Below are 24163 nucleotides of genomic sequence, written 5' to 3' on the forward strand. Positions count from 1 at the left end.
GGTGAAACAGATCACTAACAAACCACACATGCATTTCATTCACAAGCTGTACCAACATATTGCATTACAACTGCAGATGCAGACTGAACGATGGTTGTAAAATGGAGACCCTGTAATTTCCCTGCTATAATGTACTGCCTGTCATAGCCTAGCACACACAGCGACTTTTTCAGTGGATCCCTACTTTTGTCCATCTGATTTTGCCACTACTAATCTTGGCTTGTGAGCATTGGCACTGGTATATTTTTCTGGTGGTTTTGCATTTAATATTATACCATATAGATTGACCAATAATGGTCGATCTATCATCTTGTCAACCCAACTATAACAGCATGTTATTTAAACTTATTTTAATCAGCACTTCTCCTAAAGGCCAAAATATATAGACCTAACCTGTATGCAGCCTTTACAAAGAGTCCTGTAATGTTTGCCTATTTATTGACTTCATCTCTTGCAATTCTACATTGTCCAACAAGACGAAGAATAACTAATTAACCACAAACAAAAGGTAATTTGTCTGCACACCTTTGTTTTATTCACACATAAATCTATTAATATGACTGGATACTTAAAAATATAGTAATGTAATATAGTTCAACAGTATTAGAATTTGTACAAAGAAAAAAAAATGCCTATTTCTACAGCTCCTCAAAAAACATTTGTATGACTTACAAAATAGTATCTGAGTTTGGCTGTGCATTTGACCTAAAGCAAGCATGGCACTACACAAACATGTCGAATCTAAGAAACAAATTCAAGTCAACAGCATACTGTAGAACACCAAGAATGTCAGGATTGATTATACATGGAAATATCTACAAGGAAAACCGTCTACAAGGCAAAATCTTTCAGAGATACATAGTTTAGTAAAGAATAATCGCACAAACCTGGAGAATACATTATTTACCTACTATAGAGAGTGAAATTCTATGAAATAGAGAATCATGTGGTTGAAATTACATTTTTGTTGCAATTTAGCTTAACCCCATCAACTTTGTCCGGATTTCTTAGGATAGTCACCGAACACAGAATCAGGCAACAATAGGCAGTTGCTGTAATCACTTGGAATTGGACTGAACACTGGGTTGCTTCCAGTGTCTGACTAGAACAGTGGTTCCCAACCCTGGTCCTCAAGTACCCCCAACAGTGCACGTCTTACAGGTCACCCAGCAGGTGCACAGATTATTCAGACACATTTGAAAAGATCCACAGGTGGAGCTAATTATGTCACTTGTGATTTTGTTTGGAGACCTGGAAAATGTGCACTGTTGAGGGTACTTGAGGACCAGGGTCTGGAACCACTGGACTAGAACCTGAACTGGACTGGAATCAACTAAATACTAGAGCAGATTTGAACTGGACCTAGACCAGACTGGAATTGAACTGCAGGTACTGCAATAAGGAAGTGTGGAGGTATAGTACTCATTGAATCAAGTTAGCTAACTGGAATACAGAGGTTAATCACATGACAGAGTTCAAGATCACTGCAACAGCCTTGTTAGGAGTGCTGCAATAAAAATAGTAATCATGAGCAGGCAAATGTTGAGTATGAGATAGAACTTTATCCTGCAGTGAAGCTTAGCAGTAGAAACACAGATACTTGGCCAAGCTGTAGTTGTTGCAGAAAGAGAACCAGAAAAACAGATTTACTAAAGGTACAGTTTAATAGATGAAGTTTGTAATATGATAGTGTGACAGAAGCTGAGTGAAGCACTGTTAACAGTTGCCAATGCAGGCAAGGAATTCGGCAAGTTGGCTTCAATTACCAGTAACTGTGGAGCACATTCAGGATCCAAGGAGACGGGCTGGGACTTGCTAGAAGTCAGAATGACTTACGGGACATACACACATTCAGATGTTTGCTAAGCATTTTTGCTAAGCTATTTAGAGTAGGTGATTTCCCAGTGTCTAAATCGCCCAGAGAGCCCGTAGACATGCAGCGATTTGTGCAAAGCGATTTTGCTTAAGCAAAAAAAAAAGGCAGGGAAGTGGTTCTGGATTTCATAGATCAGAGGCGGATTAAGCACGGGGCCCCCACACCGGCACCACAGTGTGGTGCTCCTGTCGTCTCACGCTCGGGCAGCACAGTGCAGGTGGACAGGGGTCCCTACATTGGGCTGGGCAGTCAGCGCTGGGGTCCCTTCCGCAGATGGGAAGTCAGCGGCAGTGTCCTTGAGGCGGATGGGAACTAGTAGTCAATACCGCTACTAGTTTTCACCCTGCCTGCTGCACTGCCCAGGTACCAGCCTCCCCTGGGGGGGGGGGGGTTGGTCTGTGGGGGCCTCCACAATTTTGTTGTCCAGGGCCCCCACAGCCCCTGATGTAGATCGCTATCACTCATTCTGTACACACAGAAGAGACTATAACGGTCGCCAGAATACTAATGAGATGGGTTTCAGTGAAAGATGAGTAGGACAATAATAGACCTCTCCAATAAGCCTCTATCTCCTACAAGTCAGGGTAACAGAATGGTTAGGGTAGTTTATGTTACCCTGACTTGTAGGAGATAGAGGCTTATTGGAGAGTCTATTATTGTCCTACTCATCTTCCAATGAAAACCATCTCATTAGTATTCTGGTGACCGTAATAGTCTCTTTTGGAGTGACCAATTTGGTAAACTCTATATATATTTTACGGTCTATTAGTAATTTTACTTAACTCTTCAAAGGATTTTCATGAACTACAGATGGAGCGGGAGACATCTTTGCAGGGGATGGCGGAAGAGTCGCCATTCGCCATCCCCCGCCAGCCGCTGTAAGGGGACGCGCGCACACAAGATGCACGCGCGTCGGCTTACAACAGGGCTCCCCCCAGGTCCCCGCAGCCTCACCGACGCTCGCCCCGGGTCCTCGCCGCCTTGCCGCACCCCCCCTAACCCTGTCCGTCTCCCTGAAGCGGAGACGGACAGGGTTCCCATCCCCCCGCTGACAGGAAACTGAGACGCACGCGCGTCCCAGTCTCTATCGCCGGCGCTCGCCAGTGCAAGGGATCTGGCGAGCGCCGGCCAAAGATGTCTTCCGCTCCATCTGTGTTTTGGATAATAGGAAAGGATTATATTAGTCATATTCAACGTGAAAAATTCTGCAGTGGCCACAAGATTATATCATGGTACCCCTGATGAAGTCTTTTTAAAGACGAAACGCGTTGGGTTGTTTTTGTTTTTTTATTACCTGCTTTTACATGTGACTACCTATTGAAGATCAAAATAAATTTGATATTGGACGAATTCTTTGCATCATTGAATCAGGATCAATATATATAGACTGTGTTTCTACATATTAGGCACCTTTCCACTATTGGGAAATGGTAGGATCTGGTAATCCAAGTAACCTGCCAGGGAGAACATACAGTAAGTTCCTGCAGTTGTGTTAAAAGGGGGTGAGTGGAGAAATGAGAGAGGAAACCCTATGTCTAGTGCGTCTACTACACCATGTATCCTGTAAAGGCCCAATCATTGGATGTGTTGATTGCATAATTTTACAGCACCACTGAAGCATAGCTAACTGTCTAAAAGCTCTTTTTGGTCCCTTATTTAGGAAGTTATTGAGATCATGCATCTCATTTTTTAGCTCTATCACGGTGTCCAAAGTAAAGTCACCCCCTAGCAATTGGATTTAAGCTAACAAGGCTTTCTAGCATTCAAGTTGTTGTTTTTTGTGGAATGTACCAAGTTGGATACATTTACCACAGATGGCACATTTATGTGACCCCCATATTGAGACTGGTGACACATCGTCAGTGACATTGTGAGTGACATAGTCCCCCAGAGCCATTTCATGTTGGGTCCTATAATAGGAGTCTAGAAGTATTTGTGCATTGAATTTCCAATGCCATTGACAAAGTGGATCAGTGCAGAGATATAGAATCAGGGAAATAGGGGTATGGACAGATCCTGTAATCTGCCCTATCGTAGCATGTATCATTAGGTCTAGATGTGAGTGTCCAATAAAAAATAATCAATACGTGAGTAGAAGCCATGTTGAGGGGAGAATATTTTATAATTCATCTCTGCTGTTGCCTCAGTCACCATGTATCAACTAGATGGAAATTGCGAGGAGTAGATTTCAACTTTCTAACTTCCCCCGAGAAGAGCGGTGGAACCATAGGAAGTATCCAGTGAGGGTTCCAGCACTCAATTAAGATCACCCCCAACAACTAGAACTCCCTCTAACTGATCCTCAATAAAATAGAGGGATTAGCATAGCAAGGAAAATTGACCCTGGTTTGGAATATAGAGATTGACAAAGGAAAACCTCTGAACGGCGATGGTAGCCTAAACTAACTGGCCTTAAGATGTCTAACATGTGCATATAACTAGATGTAAGATAGCCCCCCTCTAGCATAGCACCCCTTCTAGCCTTAGCTTCAGAGAAACTGTTGAAGAACCTGTGATAAAATGACGAGAATGAAGAGTCGGTGCCGCACCAAGGACCTTATTCTGATTTACTCGCAAGGCTGCGAAATTTGAGATGTAACTTGTGCAGAGAGAATTAGATTTGGTGAGTTATTTTGTTTCTGTGCAGGGGAAATACTGACTGCTTTATTTTTACACTGCAATTTAGATCTCACTTTGAAGAAAAAACCCCACCTAAATCTAATAATCTCTGCACATGTTACATCTGCCCCACCTGCAATGCACATGGTTTTGTCCGTTTGAGAAGGAATTTGCCTTTGCAAATAAACAAGAATAAGGGCAAATGTCCTGGGGTTTTCCAGACAGTATACCCTTAGAGAGGAGAGCAGGGTAGGCTTGATCAAAATGTATACAAGCATCAGGAGCACCATCCAGAAGTTCATTAAAGATCTTTGGAAGTACATATTCAATACCTTTGTGAGCAACATCTTCTGGAATACCACGAATCCTCAAATTATTTCTGCAGCCTGTTATCAATATCATCAAGTGTAACTGATGGGTAAGCAGAGAGTTCAGGGCCTCCATTTGAGTGCAGTACTATAACTAGGTATGGGCAACTGGTGCACCACACTAAGGGCAGAGGCTCAGTGGGCACACTTTCACCCACCCCATTTCCTGCGCTTCTTGCTTGCAGGCTGCATGGAATGGCACACTGCAGCTAGGAGCACAGCAATAGTGTCCCTGCAGCATCCCCCTACTGTCTACTACAGCAGCCCGGACTCTGGAGACTGCTGTATATTCTGGGTGCAGTGACCTCACTCCCTGTGCGTGACATCACATAAGGAGTTAGGGCCCTAGGAGCACTTGTTACAGCACTGTTTGTGTGTCCACATCCTTTTTTTATGTTCCTCAAACACTACCACCCTGTCTGGGACCTGTGTGAGGTCATATTTAAGTGAAGGGAGGTGGCTGTGCACAGTTTCTTAAATCTATTTTTAAAGGGTTTGGAGTGTCTTGTTGGATGTCTTGCCTAGATGGTTTAAGATCTCACTGAGCTGCAGATGGTTTAAGATCTCACTGAGCTTTGGGACCCAAGAGGCAAGAGTGAAAGATAGGTGAGGTGACTGATGCTCAGGTGGGGGAGAACCGACTGAGCTTCCAAAAGTCATTATTGCCAATCTTGCATCCGATGGGGTGGATGTAGTAGTGGAGTTGACTCCAAATAGAGTATGAAAAGCAGAGTTAGTGGTAGATTTCGCTGGAGTAGCTGCTGGCCACTTTAACATGCCTCTTTTTCCCCATGAAGAGATCATCAGGTAAATTCAATTAATTTCCTGGGGAAGTTAGCAGACTTGGGTACTTGTATATTATCACGGCTCCCCCGATATTGATCGCGCAATGTTTTTATCGCATCGCCTCGCATGCCATACACCCGATGCACTGCGATGCGATTTTAGCCCCCTATTCGAGTAAAAATTGTATAAGCACCCTAATGGGTGCTTACAATGTTAAATGCACCCCCACGCCACCCCCCACTATAAACGTGAACCCGAAGCGTGGCGAGCGCAGCGGTACGCGTCCTACGGCCTTTTCATACCCCCACTATCCATGTCAGCGTGGAGTTGATTTTATAAAGTGTGGAGAGCGCAGCGAGCCACCGAGCCCGAAGCGTGGCGAGCGCAGCGAGCCCCGCGAGGGGACGTGTATACCTGTGAAGTTATGCGCGTCCGCTCGCCACACTTTATAAAATCAGCTCCACGCCGACGTGGATAGTGGGGGTATGAAAAGGTCGTAGGCTGCGTACCGCTGCCGCTCCCCACGCTTCGGGTTCACGTTTATAGTGGGGGGTGGCGTGGGGGTACATTTAACATTGTAAGCACCCATTAGGTGTCACTTTCCTTTTTTCACCTAAACATTGTGTAGTTAAATCATGTATCAAGGCATAAGGTCTCTGCTGGTCATATATCTTAATACAATTAATGGAGGAGAACGATCAAGGTCTATGTACACAATTGTTAAAAGTGTGATGATAAAGCAATCATCGCATGGAAGTAATATATCTTGTTTGGGAAATATCGTCCCCATCACTTTCTAGGAGAGTCCCTGTAGTTCTAGCAAGAGCTCAATCAGGATAGAAAAGAGCAACTTTATAAATATCTCACTATGGTGACAATCTGCCAGCTCTTGTATCATAATTTTTCCAGTTAACGGGGTTTGAAGGGACAGCAGTTGCCTCCTTCTCCTCTAATGTGTAGCAGCTTTATTTCGCCTCAATGGAACTACAGTCAGATAGGCTGTTCTTATTAAATACAGCCACAGCAAGGGGAACACACAACCCTCTCTATCTCTATCATGCAGGGAACAGAATCCCTTGGTCATAGCCAGCAGCAAGATAAAGCAGCAGTGTGTAGTGTACAAGGTACAACTGTGACATGCAAGTTTCAGTTTGACCCAAAATGGTGGCTACAAAAGCACCGGGGTCTGGTTCACACAGCAACAGTGTCTATGCAGCTTCCTTGGTCCACTTGCAGGAAAGAGGTGAGTGGCGGTGCCCACAAATGCGCACCGCCAGTAAATTGCAGCACTGTAAATCTGGGTGTGAGATGTAGTAAGCCTTGAAAAGTGATAACATGGAGAGTAATAAACCACCTGCCAATCAGCTCCTAACTCTTATTTTTCAAACCCAGTCTGTGACATGACATATACAAGCTGATGGGCTGGTACTTATTCATTCTCCATTTGATCACTTTTCAAGCTTAGCACATCTTGCCCTGGGAGAGGCCACTAATTGAGGTTGCTGCTCCGTCACAGTGGTAGGTTGCAGTCAGAGCTGGCGCTGCCAGGTTCCGCCATTCATAGCAGCCACAGATTAATGCCTCAATCAGTACAAGAGGAGGGTAAGAGGCGAGGTTGGTGGTCTGAGGTCTTGTTGCAACCACAGAAGCTTGGCAGCAGGAGGAAGATGAATCATACCCTCTTTTCTCACCAGGCAGGCCATGGCCTTTAAAGTGTTTAATATTTAATCAATAAACTGAAACATGTTTCATTATAAGTGATATTGCCAATCCTCTTATTCACAAAAAGACATGAATTAGCTAAACTATACCCATTGTGTTAATAAACTTGTGAGGTGAACTTAAAAGAAAGGCTTTTGGTAACCTTTATGAGATATAGGGCAGTATTCAATGCTGGGGGCGAGCTGTGACAGCAAGCAGGGTCAGTATTCAACTGACCCCCTGCATACTCTGTTTGCCCCTCGCTACAGTTTTGGAGCGGGCTCCCTACATTAGCCGCAAGCCATGCTGTTTGGGGGAATCATCACTGTCCTCTGATAGCGAGGATTCCCCGGAACACTGAATAGGGTGAGCGTTCGGCGCGGGGGGTTAAATGGCTAGGATCGCTTGTTTTCAGTGATCCCCGACATTTAACCCCCTCGCTGGCCACATTGAATACACCCCATAGTCAATGCCCTCACGGCAAGCTATAATGGTGCTGATAGTTAGCCGTCAATGTGTTCAACTCCCTCCCCTTCACTTACCATTTCCACCTCGCTGGTTCCGTGAGGTGGAAACGGTGAGTGTGACCATTAAAACGGCGGGGCTCGAAACAAAATGCAGGTTTTTCAGGTTGGAAGTGAATATTAAAAAACAGTTTTCGCAGTCAAAACATGCCAGATTTTACAATAACTGCAACTGTAAGTTTTTCCCTTAAAGGCTTGTAAGGAAAGTCCTTAGTAACTAACTAATAGGAAAAAGGAAATTGTAATAAACATTAACTGTATGTATTCATTAACATCTATACTATTTCATAAAAAAAAAATCCATTCAAGGATTAAAGTGCCTTTAAATTGATATTACTGTATGCAGTCAGATATGGGCCACAAGTTTTGACCACCAGTTGCCAATTGTGTAATAAAAAATGTATAAAATGATGGATAGATGTTATTCGGTTGCTTTGGGCAACTTCTCCACATTTCCACTCTTAAAAACATTGATATGGTACATCTTCCCTATATAACTTATTGAAGTACAGTAATCTGTGCGGCTTTGGCTTTCAGCTGCGTGTTCAGACTGATCATAGATTGTTTGCTAACTGGATTGCACATTCCATAATTATCATAGAAAACGTTATTTGATTAGCATAATGAATAACTTGCTATTCTTCATAATCACATTTGTTTTTAGTATATTGGTTGTTATTTTTCTAACTAGATAATGATTTACAGTGTTATCATCAGGTTTAAATGAATATTGCAGATCCCATTTTAGTGCAAATACTGTAAGTGCAGAATTGCTAATATTTCTAAATATATTTATAGGGGGTACAGTCTACAAAATGTATTGTGGGAGGAAACCTGCATGCCTGGAGGAATCCTGCGTAAGCACACAACTAGGGCCTTGGTGGGAATCAAATCCATTACCTTAATACTGTAATGCAATAATGGTAACCATTTTTCGCATTTGCTTGGCAACCGGGACATAATTGCTGTAGGAGAATCAGGGACAAATACAGTACTTCGGGACAGATTTTCTAAACTTCAAAAGTGACAAAATGGAGAGTGATGAACAGCCAGCCAATCAGCTCCTACCTGTCATGTCACAGACTGTGTTTGAAAAATGTCAGACAGGTAGGAGCTGATTGGCTGGCTGTTTATCACTATCGATTTTTTTTCACTTTTGAAGCTTAGAGAATCTGGCCCTTATGTTGCACAAGAGTTGTAATCAAATGCGGTTGATTTTAGAGCCTTCTTCATTATCCTTTATATTGCATCCTTTCCTGCAGGACCTGTCGGTCACAGTTCCTGTGTTCAATGTGAAATCCTAGTTCCTACTCATGCTCCTGTTTGGCTGAGTGCCACAGCTTAGTTGTATTCTGCATTCCTGGTCTGTTCCAAAACCTGCCAGAAGTCCTGTTTGTCTATATGCTGCACCTTTCAGTAATACAGTATCCTGCATTCCTGACCTGCGACTTCACCGGCCAGAAGTCCTGTTTGTCCATGATGCACCTCTACATTATATCCTGCACAAACACCTGACAGATGACGTATTTAGCTGACTACAATCTCCAGTTGTATCCTGTGTTGTTGGGCCACTCCGCAATCCAGCATGTCCAGGTATCCTGTAGAGGTGGATCTGCCCTGAATACCGGGTGCCGGACGCGGTCCCGTCAGTCGGGATCCCGACAGTCATTTACCCAACGCCGGGATCCCAACTGTCAAAACTCTGACAGACGGTTGCCCGACGGCCACCGGTTATTATGCGCTCACCATGCTGTCTGAGCCCGAACAGTCGGGATCTCGACGTCGGGCTAATGACTGTCGGAACCCTATACCACACCCCTGAATAGCAGCACATACACATGTCCTGTGCTAAAGCCATCAGTTCCTAAATTTGAGTGGGGAGTCGGTAATGATGCACAGGAGCATGCATAGAAAATGATACGTTTTTAAACAATATCGCTTAGAAAGACCCTCCTTAGCAATATTGTATAAAAATTTCTCTAGTGTATATGGGGCTTTAGCATCTCATGCAATCAGTTCTGGAGTATAACACCACCATTACCTGGTCTGTTCTGCCATAAATGTACATACTGTATCTCTACTGGGATAGCTTAAATGTGGGCAGCAAGGAACTGCTATAAGGGGGAAAAAAACAGAAAGTTGGTGAGCAAGTCACCCAGTAGCGCTGGTGCTAAATTAGTGGAAGCAGATCTCACGGTATTACCCAATATTACAATTGAATGGAGCTGCTGCCACACAAACTGAGGGATTGTGTACCTCTGTACGGACAAAACAGATAGTGGTGTATGGTGATAATAAATATCACCACCAAGGGGCGCTTGCTCCACTCAATATACCATAGACACACGGTTTTAAAGGTTAATCAGTCTTCTTCTTTTAATAAAAATTCACAATAAAACATGCGCATGTACAATCAATTACACTCAAATAGGACACACAAGACATACAACATGTAACATAAAATTACCCAATTGGGCTATGAGTTGGCAATGAGGCTTATATGGCTATATTGACATTTAGAATGAGACAATATTGTATCTATTGGTGAGCAATAATTACCAGTCCCGTTAGGAAACTCTATCTCTCCTGTCTGTGGAAGTCCTTAAGACAAGGTCCTTTATCTGAGCTCTGTACTCCCCTATTGCCAGGTAGTGTTATTTTTCTCCTCTCAATGGGGGACAGGCTCCAGGTATGGGTGTCCACCGAAGTGTTCCCTAAGGTTTCCCAAGTCCACACAGAGATTTGTAATCCAATGGTAATCCGGGTATTTGGTGATTGCAGGGCTGGGCGGGCTCCAGATTAACCTTTAAAACCGTGTGTCTATGTTATATTGAGTGGAGCAAGAGCCCCTTGGTGGTGATATTTATTATCACCACACACCACTATCTGAACTGCTATAAGACTTTACAAACCAACAGCGCAAGATGTACAGTATATAAAGTTAATAAGCTGTTAATAGAACATTTTAATTGTATCTCACATACTGTAAGTTACTGGGAAACTGCAAGGATAAAACCATTCGCCAGGAGCTATTTTGCCCCATGTGGATTTCAGATAGATATTGTGAAACATCTTCAATGTACATTCCACTTTTGCTGACACAAGAACATTAAAATAACTGTGAGAGAAAAAAAAAAACATAGTCGTAAAAAAGTTGCTTAAAAGCTGGCTAAGATACTGTAGTTCCTCCAACCTTACCATTGCACAACTTCAAATGATAATATATTCGTAATGAACCAAAAATAAACATGTCAATACATGGGTAAATGATGGACACTACACATACTTAAATCAAGGGCACAGCCACACTGGCATGCTTTATGTATTGTTTAAGCAAATATGCATGGTAGTGTATATAATCATCCTTTATGATAAAAGCTAGCATGTCTTCAAGTGGAGGCAACTGTGGTATTGAAGTAGAGTTGATAGTTAGGGCACATATGGATAGAATATTGTCAAAGGCAGCTCAAATTTGTATTGTATGAATAAAAGAGAATAAGATGAGGTCTGCTTGGGCAGAAGCATTAGGATAGCCATTCATTTGAATTGCATGGAAAGTTACTGCAGATAATCGGCCTGTAAATTTCCCCCCTGTGGTTTGAGCATCCAGTTCCATCAAATTATGTTTACAATAAACTTATATTATTGCAGATTTCTGTAATGAAGACGTATTTCTGTGTAAAACCACACACACTTTTTGATCACTATCCCCCTTAATTTCATGAGAAAATGTGGGAAATTTACGAATATTAAAAACAGCTATCAGCCGCCTAGTGGCTCCAGATTGTCCGCTGGGTTCCCTAGGCAGCCAGTAGCGGCATTCGGGAGGAGCTGCCGCACAATGTAAACAAAGTCATCAAGCGGCTCTTTCCTCAGTCCGGTGGCTCAGGTTTAGCTGTTTTTTTACAAGACCCGGGATGCCTACATGGAACGAAGAGTACTCGATCTACGTCGGAGGATACTTTTAAGTATAATTTCCTTCCACGGGTACCCCTATGGATTTCTTTAGGATGGATGGATGGCGACTTACTGGCTCAAGATAGGTAAGTGTCTATAAAAAAGGGCTATGTATAGGATAAAGTTTTATTTTGCTGGTGTGTCAATTTTACTATTTGTATTGCTATGGAATGTTTCAGCAGGCCCTTTAATGCCCCACATGCTGGGACTTGTGGTTCTTCAAGTCCTTGCATGCGGGGGAGGCTTGCTGGGACTCATAGTTCCACAGCATGCTATCACATCATGCAGTGGAAGGGACAGAGCAGAGCTGCTGCACTTGTCTAGTGTACCAGCTTCTTCTACCACATTTACTATATGTGTGGATCTGAGCCCTCAAACATCCCAATGGACCAAAGAGTAGCTGCCAGGAGGAAGAGACAGGAGCCTTACCATATAGTGAGAGATTATAAGTTTTGAAAGTGCATTACTGGTTTTATTATGTTTGTATATTTGTGATAGGTTTAACCTTTTTCCTGACGGGTGCCGAGTGGGATCCCAACAGTCATTTACCCGACGTCGGGATCCTGACTGTTAAAACACAGATGGACGGGTTTCCGGCGGCCACTGGCTATTCTCCCTCATGGAGGTCCACAACCCCCATAGGAGGGAGAATAGAATAGGTGGCGAACGTAGCGAGCCACCGTGCCCGCAGCCTGGCGAGCACAGCAAGCCCGCAAGGGTCTTTGTTGCGCTCGCCATGCTGTCTGAGTCCGGCCAGTCGGGATCCCGACATCGGGCTAATGACTGTCAGAATCCTGACTGTCGGAACCCTATACCACACCCTTCCTGACCACTTATCTTATTTAAAGGTTTGAAAGAGCCTATACTATAAACCATCTGTGCTGTTAAATATCAATACTGTATCCAATGTATAAAAGACCAATTTCCGGGCTGTTACCGCTCCCCCAGACTTGCGTACTTTCTCCAGTGGGAGATTTTGGATTACATTTGGAAACCCCCCTCTTAAAATCCAGCATTTGCCATTGTGACCGGTCAGGGGGTGAATGCTTTGGCCGGGGGACTTGTATAAAAAGTCTCCCCTCAGCTGTGGCAATGCCCTGCTGGCAGGTTGGGCCTGGTGCTGGTTCTTGAAATACGGGGGACCCCTACTCGTTTTGTCCACCGTATTTTGGGAACCAGGACCGGCCCTTGGGCCTGGTGCTGGTTTTAAAAAATACAGGGAACCCCTACACGGTTTTTGCATGATTTTTTTAAACCAGGATCGACTATTTTTTATTTTTTTTGAATTTGTATTTTAAAATATGAATTTGTATTTAAAATACAAATTCGTATCGGAAAAAAATAGGAATCCATACGCCATCGGAAAATACGAATCAGTCAAATACGACTGACTAGTACATTTTCCTCCAAAATACGACTTCATAAATGCAATACAACGTCATATAATTTTGAAATCCCGCCGATACAAATCCACATAATTTTCGGGATTGAAAAATGCTCAATCCCGTGATTCCCGGGATTGGCCTCCCTGATAAAAAAAAACGAAACAAAAAAAACCATCCCCCCGCCAAACTGCCTGCCCCGTACATCAATGAAATGCAGACTAATCCAAAACCACTATCCACCCTGCCCTGCAGTGCACTTACATGGTGATGGTGACAGGCAGTAGCAGGACCATCTCCAGCGAGCGAGCGGCTGTGACGAGCTGCACAGTGGGCAGGCATGTGGCCAGGCGACCGAGTACAGAACAGTGTGCTGTAGCGGCATGACGGTGGCCGGCCTGTGCAGCGTGACGTGATGTCAGGGGTCACGCTGCACAGCCCCGGCCACCGTTCCTATCAACCGCACTGCTGTCTGCTGGTATTTTACTATCGGGCACTAATCCCGCAATTCCCCCCGGATTCAAATGCTCAATCCCAGGATTCAAGTCCAGCTGTTTTAGGACACAATCCCGGGATCCTACCAATCCCGATCCCGGGATTGGCCTCCCTAGTCACCGTGTTTTCCAATATAGTCAAATCTCTAACAAGTCTACAGGACTAAAATATTATTGAAGAGTGAAACTGGCTCCAAGGATGGTTCAAGAACTAAGCAGAGCCTCCAAAAAAAGGACAGTCTTATCTAGTAAAAGGGGCAGATTAGATGGGCCAAGTGGTTCTTATCGGCCGTCAAATTCTATGTTTCAATGTTTATCCACTGGAAGAAGGACCAGGCTACAGTATAAAAAAAAAAAATCACATAAAATACATGTATATTTCTTTAACCCTTTACAAATTTAAGCTTATTCCACAACTGAACAAAGCAACTCGGAAAAAAAACACTATAAAAGTAGCACAGTATACATATACAGTACATTGAGCAAAGAGAACTTGAGAAACGAATATCAGCATTGGTCTCCTCTGCAACAATATGCATACTAGTAGTTCAGAAAAGGACAATGCACCTCCATGCTTCCCTACTTCCACAGTGATATTCTACAGTTGCCTTTAAATTTAGAAGATGGTTTTAAAGAAAATATAAGCATATGTATGGTCCAAATTGTGTAAGGAGTATTAACTGACATGAAGCTTATCTATTCTTAAAATAAACTATTGAAAACAAATTAAAACTTGGAGAAAAACCCTCTTTAGAACAATAATAAATACAGTTTAAAGAGTATAAGAACTGCACACTTAACACTATACAACATCTCCGTGACATTTTAGCTATTTATATGAAATAAATAAAAGGAAACCATGTCAGCTCCAACAGAGACAAATGAGACAGAAGATTAATTGTTAATTAGGATTTTGTTTAACACGCTTACAAGGCCTATAACAAGCAATTGTATTTTCTGTAAGTACTACCATGTACATGTGCTGAATCACAATGCACTACCTGTAGCTGTAATGATGTCATTACAATAATTAATGATACTGTAGAGTATCACGATACCATGTACTGACACAGACACTTGAAGTGAACATTATACAGCGATATTCTACTTTCCTTTGAATTATAATTTTTTTTTTTTTAAATGAACATTTATAACTTGAAATTATGCACCAGATATTTACAACCTGAATGCCTGGTCACATTAAGCTTCAGGGCTTTATTAAGAGGTCCATTTACCATTGAATATTTGCGGCAAAGTGCAAACGTTGCCGTGAGAGAGCCTCAAAATATCCGCTAAAAACGCCGGCATCGCTCACAGCAACTGTTCTTTTAGTAGAAATAAATACAAATACTCTTATGGTTGCACCTCTACGTCAATTACTGAACACGAGAAATATCTCATTATAAACCATTAGGAATTGTAGATTACCAATATCAACTAATATAACCTTTACGATGTTGACCTGTGCACTGGTTTCCCCATTCCCCCTTCACCTTACCATAATAAATACAAATCCTGCCAAGTCAATTCATTTAAGTATAGTTACAATTTGCACCCCAAAAAATCGGCGTTGGCATTTTTAACACATTTTGAGGATCTCTCACAGCAATGTTGGCACTCAAAGGCGCTGGCATTTTTAACAATAAAAAAGGTTTGCTTCGCAATTTTCACATCTATTTTGACAAATTCCCTTGGCACTCCAAGGGTTAAGCACCTTTGAATGTAATTTTCCTTCCTGCTCTGCTCACTCCCGCTTCCCCCATATGGGGGGGTATGCTGCCTGATGTACCTCTATCAGGCAGCATCGCATCTGGACCGGAGCTACCGCCATTCTGAGATGAAGGTAGTCACTGGGCTACTTAAGGCCCATACACACTTAAAGATTTTCATTTCAAAAGACTTTGCCAAAATCTCTGAAAGATATATCGTTCACCAAAGTAGTTCGTACACACTGAGCTATTTTCACCAAAGAGCGAGAGATTTTCAGGTGGCGAAAGACTTTGATGAAAATCTTTCATTAAAAAAGGATATTTACATAATGGGCGGGGTTTGAATTCCAAGGGTGGGAGCAGGGGCCCTTTAATTTCAGTGCATTTCTGTTTTTGGGGCCTGATTCAGAACTGATTGCTGGGCTGGGTATATTCGGAGCCCAGCGATCAGGTAAACGCCACCCCGGCTGTTACTGCATAATATACATTGGTGGGCCGTGGTATATATAGCTGGCACTCAGCTCTGTAGCATAATGGGCCCCGTGCCCTCAGTGGTGTCCGGGCAGATAAATAGGAGATAAATGTACAGCGACACTGGGGTCTTCAAATAACTCAGACAAGACGTTGCCACACATGTTAACGTTGTCTGAGTTGTTTGAAGACCCCAGTGCCGCTGTACATTTATTATATATATAATTTTTTTATTTATTTATTAGGGAAGCCTTGCATTGGTGGCAGTGGTTATATATATATATATATATATATATATATATATATATATATATATATATATATATATACATACATACATATTTATATATATAAATAAATAGGGAAGCCTTTCATTGGTGGCAGTGGTTATATATATATATATATATATATATATATATACACACATACATACATACATATATATACATATTTATATATATAAATAAATAAATAGGGAAGCCTTTCATTGGTGGCAGTGGTTATATATATATATATATATATATATATATATATATATATATATATATATATATATATATATATATATATATATAGAAGCCTTTCATTGGTGGCAGTGGAGCTGCGTCAGCATGGGGACACTGGAGCGGGGGCGGCTGGAAGCACTTTGCCGCGTTCCACTTCCGACACTCAGTCAGAGTGTCAGATGACAGCGGGGACCAGGAGCTGCTGCGGGCGGGTAAGCGTCTTTTTCCCCCTGCTCCGTCTCCGTGCTGCGAGCAGGGGGAGGGGAAGGGGGGAGAGCAGGGGGAGGCGGCGGAGCGGCGGGGCGGTACACGGGCTGAAAGTGGATAATCTTTCAGCCCGTGCTGCGTACACACTCAGCGATGATGGATAAAAAACCATCCATCATCGCTGGCATGCTGGTAAAACCAGCCGACGTGGATCCTCGCTAGCGATGATGCGGGAACGCGCATCATCGCTAGTAAGCAATCTGTGGGGCATACACACTAGGCGATTTTCAGCTGAAAATCGCTCAAAACGGCTGTTTTGAACGATTTTCATGTGAAAATCGTTAAGTGTGTATGGGCCTTTACTGTACTGCTGGGAGGGCAGTAAAGTAAGTGATTATTGTGAATGCTAAAGAAGTGGTTTTGTGTCAGCGCCTGCTGTTTTAATAATTCTCAACACGGTTCTCTTAAAGAATATATGTAAATCTTTTAATTATAATAAAAAATATATATCAATTAATACATACAATTATACATATAAAATACAATTTAAAATGTGAAATCTAGTAAAGAGCGACTCTCTTATTGCTGATCCCATCCATATCATCCAAGTGACCTGGTTCAACTATCCTATCCTGAGACGTCCACCCCCCCCCAAATATATATCTTGGACAATCTTCATTTTGGGTTATCAAGCTTATCCCTAATTATCCAAGGAGAAGGAAAGGAGGACAGTCGATTCAGGACCCTTGAGCCTTTGAAATTATAAGGCAAACCGAACCCCAATTTTTGTCACAAGCGAATTGAATTGGCCGACACAACAAGCGCCAAAGGATGGTAATATAATTCATCAGCAATCTTTTACCCCTAGTACGGGACTGTGTGATATACCTCACAAATTCAAAAGCCACTTATGGCTAACAGATTCACATAATTACTAGATTTCACATTTTAAATTGTATTTTATATGTATAATTGTATGTATTAATTGATATATATTTTTTATTATAATTAAAAGATTTACATATATTCTTTAAGAGAACCGTGTTGAGAATTATTAAAACAGCAGGCGCTGACACAAAACCACTTCTTTATTATTATACTATTTTGGGTTTGTGACAAAACCCTGGGTCAGCTGCCATTAATTGCGCAACACACACCTGTATATATATTATTGTGAATGCGCAGACACCCGGCACCAGGAAAAGCAGATCGGAGGAAAGGGCTACTTTTGGAGCCCCTGTCACGGATATATACAGTACATCCCACTGATAGGATTGCATATTGCAATGCGATCTTGGGCGGTACATACCACCCAGATTGCCTATGCAATCCTAAAGGAGATGTGACAGGGTTGGACGTGTCCCCACACAGGGTAAGCGGACCCTGTAACTGTGACACGCTGCCATGGTTCAGGCAGCAGACAGCACACAGCAGAGTAGTCCCCAAGCCCCCTAATCAGTGGCACATGGCTTATCATATCCATGGTGCTAACAAGGGGACTTGGGAGCGGCTTTGCCATGTGCTATGCAGTCTGAGAAGTGGCATCCCATCCAAGTTGCAGCTGAAAGAAAGCTAGGGCGGAGAGGGGCACAACCAGGATGTTCTGTTGCCATATTTGGGGGGGGGTATGGGCCCCAAAATGAATGCCGGTTCTTGTTTACTATCTGGGCGCCCAGGTTTTCTACGTACGGCACCGTAATGAAATCGGATCTCATCGCATCGTACACATACACGATATTGAACGATGCGATGCGATCAGATTCGATTTCCCATAGGAAACAATGTGAAATGGCTCAATTTAGCCAAATTATCATAGGAACAATAGTAAATGGGCCAAAAACACCCCTGAACATTGAAATGTCCCCCCAAAAGCAGTTGACGCCACCCCGCCATCAACGTGAACCCGAAGCGTGGCGAGCGCAGCGAGCCCGCGAGGGGCGGCGGTACGCGTCCTCCGACCTTTTCATGCCCTACTATCCACTAGGGCGTGGAGTGAGAATAGAATAGTGTGGCGAGCGCAGCGAGCAACCGAGCACGAAGCGTGGCGAGCGCAGCGAGCCCCGCGAGGGGACGGGGATACCTTCACAGTTATACGCGTCCCCTCGCGGGCTTCCCAGGTGTCCATGGCGACGCGGACACCTGGGAAGCCCGCGAAGGGACGCGTTTACCTGTGAAGGTATCCGCGTCCGCTCGCCACGCTTCGGGCTCGGTGGCTCGCTGCGCTCGCCACACTATTCTATTCTCACTCCACGCCCTAGTGGATAGTAGGGCATGAAAAGGTCGGAGGATGCGTACCGCCGCCCCTCGCGGGCTTGCTGCGCTCGCCACGCTTCGGGTTCACGTTGATGGCGGGGTGGCGTCAACTACTTTTGGGGGGACATTTCAATGTTCAGGGGTGTTTTTGGCCCATTTACTATTGTTCCTATGATAATTTGGCTAAATTGAGCCATTTAACATTGTTTCCTATGGGAAATCGAATCGGATCGCATCGCATCGCATCGTTCAATATCGTGTATGTGTACGATGCGATGCGATCAGATTTCTCTACGGAGAATAGCATGGTGCGCAATTAACTTAGCGGGCGCCCAGATAGGAAACAAGTACCTGAATGCCATATTGGTGCCCCCCCCCCCCCGCATGCGATCGTGTGTGATGCGATGTGATGGTACTTTTGTAGTTTCAAGTTACCCTTGTCCGTGCATCGCAATGTATGTGCGATTGGGTCGCACGCGATGTGATTAAGCTCATTTAGCACACCCCCACTATCCACGCCACCCAGAAGTGTGGCGAGCACAGCGAGCCCCACGAGGGGACTTGGTACACATCCTCCCAACTTGTTGATACCCCCACTATCCACGTCAGCGCAGAGTTGACTTTATTAAGTGTGGCGAGCGCAGCGAGCCGCCAAGCCCGAAGCGTGGCGAGCCCCACGAGGGGACGAGGAATACACGTCAAGTAATCCGCGTCCGCTCGCCACGCTTCAAGCTCGGTGGCTCACTGCACTCGCCACACTTTATAAAGTCAACTCCGTGCCAACGTGGATAGTAGGGGTATGAAGAAGTTGGGAGGACGCGTACCACATCTGCTCGCCACGCTTCGTGGTGGCATGGATAGTGGAGAGGTGCTAAATGTGCTTAATCAAATCACGTGCGACCCGATCACACATGCGATCCGATCACATGCGATGTGATGGCAGGGGAAACGTGAAACTACAAAAGTACCATCGCATTGTTGCACGCGGTCGGTTCACATGCACTGAGATTTCCTGCCGCCGTGAAACTACACAAGTACCGTCAATTGTTTTAAAAATCAAATCCAATGTCTATACAATACCCCTAAACTAGATGAAATGTGATCTTGGGTTTATTAGAGGATGTGATGTTTCACAATCTGAACACATTTTGTTGTGCTAAAACAGATTTTGTGCCTAAATAAAAATGTGCATGTCACAATTCCTTAATATAAAGCTAAATTCTTTCCCATTGTCTCATAATTCCTTTGACGGCTTAATGTGAAAATCTAGTGCCAGTAAAAAAGTAAGACATTAAAGTTATTGGTAATGCACAGACACATAACTTAGCCAGATGTCACTAAAACAGATACAAGCACCACAGGGATTCGCCTAAAGCTGCAATAACAGCAAATGAGAGTAAGGACAAATTGGAAGAATTCATAATTGTCACTTCTTATGAAGCAAGTCATTTTTAGCTGCACACGGGTTTATATCTCCTTTGTGCATGGAAGATTAAAAAGTGGTGGCAAATTATCCTCATAAATAATCTGAGTTTACAGTAAATGTTGTCTCACATTGCTATAGCAGGTATTCTCAATTAATACATTGTTATTACCCAATAAACCATGGAATACCATAGGACTGACCAGATTATCTCATTTTAAAACTGTAGTTGTTCTGGTTCAAAAGACACTATGAAAGTTAAACATTTAAACTGTTAAAAAGGTAAAAGGAATGTACTATAAAAATAAAATAGTAAAAGATGTCAAGTGGCTTTCCTTCTTGTCATTTTTTAAAAACATGTTCATAAAAACACAATTTTTAAAAAGTGAAATACTGTATATGCTTTATATTGCAATAACACACAGGTACAATAAAATTGAGGCAAAACTCTAAACAAAACAAGTTTTGAACATGCCAGAGCAATTTAAAAATTGGCCATACAGTATGTAGGGAACAAGAAAGCAGTTAATGCCCCCATACACGCTGCAATGCTCACCTTGCGTTTTAAAGTAGATCACATTGAATCTAGTTCAAAACACATGCGATGTGCTAAAGCGCCCTGCGTTTTAAACTAGATGCAATGCAGTCTAGTTGAAAAAACTTTATAGATCGCACCGTGTATTGGCGGCATAAGAAAATTGCGTTTGATTCCAACAAGAGAGGGGTGGAGTTCAATGCTGTACAAGCTTGCTGGTTCATTTTGCGGGATAATGGATGACAAAATATCATAGGATTGAACCTTCCTGTTAGGGTTCAGCAGCAGCAGGAAAAGAAAGAGCGCTTGAGACTGTTTGAACTGACTTCTTTAAAAACTGATGACAAACTTGTTGGCCAGTGACAAATGAGATTAACTATTTCTAGCCAGAGTGATTGTAGCAAGGAAATATATTTTTATTTGGAATGCTTTCTTTAACTCCGCCATCCTAACAAAATGTAAAAAGTTTACATTTCAAATCGCAAACTAAGGTCAGTTTATACTGACTTTTATTTGGCTCAGAAATGTCCAAGAATGGGGCGGGTGCTGACATCATGTGACGTCAGCCGCCCGCACTGTGCAGGCTTCATCATGCCTGCATTCGCATGGGGGCGCCCAGCGGCTTTCTGGATGCCCCCACGTTTTTGTTGGCACGCCCAGGAAAAGCTGGAAGTCCTCATGCGCCAGCCCTCTGTCCGCTTTGATGTTTGCGGACGCCACAGCGACTGTGATAGTTGCCAAAGGCATTCGCACAGGGGGGGCTGCACATGCGCATAAACACGCATGCACAGTCCCCTAAACATCGGAACGTAAAAAAAAAAAAAACACAGAATGAAACTGAATCACCCCCTAAATTTGACATACACTACAAAGTATTTTCATTTTAATGATGAGGTTGTAAATCAGATTTTTATTCTGTTAAAGTGGTCTTCTTGATTACAGAATTTTCCATTCTTACATAAAAGAATCTACTGTAGCACATCAAAGGAAACCAATGTAGAGCCCACGGGGGAACAAAGCGTAAAAAAAAAATCTTTTTATAGATTAGTCTGAAAGAAATCGGACTCCTTTGTCAATATGAATAGTCAATGACAAAGTGCATTAAAATGGAAAAGATAGTGAGATCTTTATCCCCAAGAGGTCTTGCCAATTAACTAGTTAATTCTAAGTACATCTTTAATAAAACATGTTAATAAAAATTATTACATTGTAAAAAATAAAAAAAGTGGCTGTGAGTTCAAATCAGAGACAGAATCAGACAGTCAAATATTTATACCTGTATTTCACCATTATTACTTCACCGATGCTCTTGCGAGTTGGCTCATGCAATCCATGGATCTGTATGCAGCGCCATCAATGTTGTCCACACAGACAGCAAACAATATATGTAGCACAAAGGTTACACTAAAAAAAACAAATGTCTGCATCAATAGATCCCTGGCGATTTTCTTGTCTGAACGAGCTCTGAAGTGTCTAGTTTCTCCAAAGTGATAATTCAAATGTCCTTGTTTCTTGTAATGATCTGCATCATACACCAGTCCAATGTGGCCACTTTTCACCCAATATCGGGTGTAAGTCCAGTGCACATTTGATTTAAGTCAGAGGTCGGACCTGCTTTCATGTCAAATCTCCGATTCCGACACCCTCTAGCAGTAAGGTATGAAGTTGCATGCGATAGATCACATGTGAAAAGACTGTATGCGATCTTGCCACCCGGGAAGGTCAAGGAACCAGATGTAATACAGTGCAAGTCTGGTGGCCCTGAAGGATGCCAGACAATCTCTGATTTTAAAAAGGGAAAGGTTAACATAATTTTTTCCCGTTTTTTTTTTTCGTTTTTAAAGGTGGTTTGTCATATTTTACTAATAAGTGGGCATAGAGTAGGAATACAATAGGGTGCCCAGCACAGCGAGGCACCGTGGCCGAAGGCAATGTGCCTCCACAGGCATTGTGTTTGCTCCTCCAACTTTTTCTTGCCTACGCCCCATTTGGGAGAACACTTTTTTTTTTATCCCAGATGTCGACATGGACATCTGGGATAAAAGTGTATCGCTGCAGTCGCCATGCTTCGGGCACGGTACTTCGCTGCACGAAGGCATACTATTTTACAGCCTGTCGGGACATTGGCTCAAAGAAAATGTAAAAATCCATGTCGACCATGACTGTCGACCTTCCGACCCGGTCAACCTTAGCCATGTCGACCTATTTCAGGTGTAGACCTAAGCACTGTCGATCATCAGTGGTCGACCTAATGCATGTAAACCTTCATAGGGTTGACCTAATGACCATATTCTTCCTCCAAGAATTTACGACATGAGATTACCAAAGAGTATTTATCACTCTGTCCCAGGGATTGAACATGTTAATAACTGAAATGGATGAATTGGAACCCATGCAAAATCAAATGTATCGTCGCACCGATCATGGTGCACTCATTCTTCACTCAGAGCCAGATGCACTAAGCTTCAAAAGCGGATTGACTGGCTGTTTATCACTCTCCATTTTATCACTTTTGAAGCTTAGTGTTTCTGGCCCTGAGAGAGCTTAATTTAGCATTTTATAACGATTTTTTAAATTCCCCATTCCAGTCTGGTAACTAGCCATTATTTATAGTATCCATCAGCAGAATTTAGCCTAGATTTAAACACTATTCTAACTGGACATCGAAGTGTTTTAATCACAATTTTAGATTTTTAAATTTCAATAGTCAAACATCTTCTGTTATTATATAATCGTACTCAGGCAGAAGTACTGTTGGGTCAAGTAAGTGGCAGAACTAAGCTGGATGCTTTTTTCCTCATTTTACTCTAAACATCGTAAACATTTTGAATAGATTTTCCTTAAATGATTAGCTTTAATAGATTTTCCTTAAATGATTAGCTTTAATAGATTTTCCTTAAATGAATAGCTTTAATAGATTTTCCTTAAATGAATAGCTTTAATAGATTTTTCTCTTCCGCTAGGAGAGAGCCTGTGGAGTCTGGCAAGTTTCACTATTAGGTTACTTAATATGGATATGAGGTTGCAGTTAAAAGAAAGAAAAATTAGGTAGAGGTTGAGTATCCCCTATCCAAATATCCATTATCAAAATTTACAAAGAAAACAATATATATCCTGAACTATAGCACAAGATAGGACATGCAGCTGAGGTCACAATGATATTGGAGTTTTGTCAATCACCAACACAGTATAAAAAGTGGAAAAAATTATCATGCGACCAAAAGCGCTACCTTTAAATAACAATCACCACACCACACAATCAAGGTTGGAAATAAACAGATAGGAATAACCTAATATGCGATTTTCATCCTGAGATCTGTAACTTTATGCAAACAGGTTTTTTGTGGACCTA

The 24163-nt window shown here is 42.6% G+C and overlaps 1 protein-coding gene across 3 annotated transcripts in view; it reads right to left on the bottom strand.

Moving 5' to 3' along the window:
• DHRSX (dehydrogenase/reductase X-linked) overlaps positions 1-24163 on the bottom strand; it is a 320578-nt gene that overhangs the window by 170620 nt on the left and 125795 nt on the right. The gene's annotated exons all lie outside the window — the stretch shown is intronic.

The sequence above is a fragment of the Crinia signifera genome, chromosome 2 (genome assembly GCF_055691185.1).
Source record: "Crinia signifera chromosome 2, ASM5569118v1, whole genome shotgun sequence".
In the NCBI taxonomy this organism is placed as follows: Eukaryota; Metazoa; Chordata; class Amphibia; order Anura; family Myobatrachidae; genus Crinia; species Crinia signifera.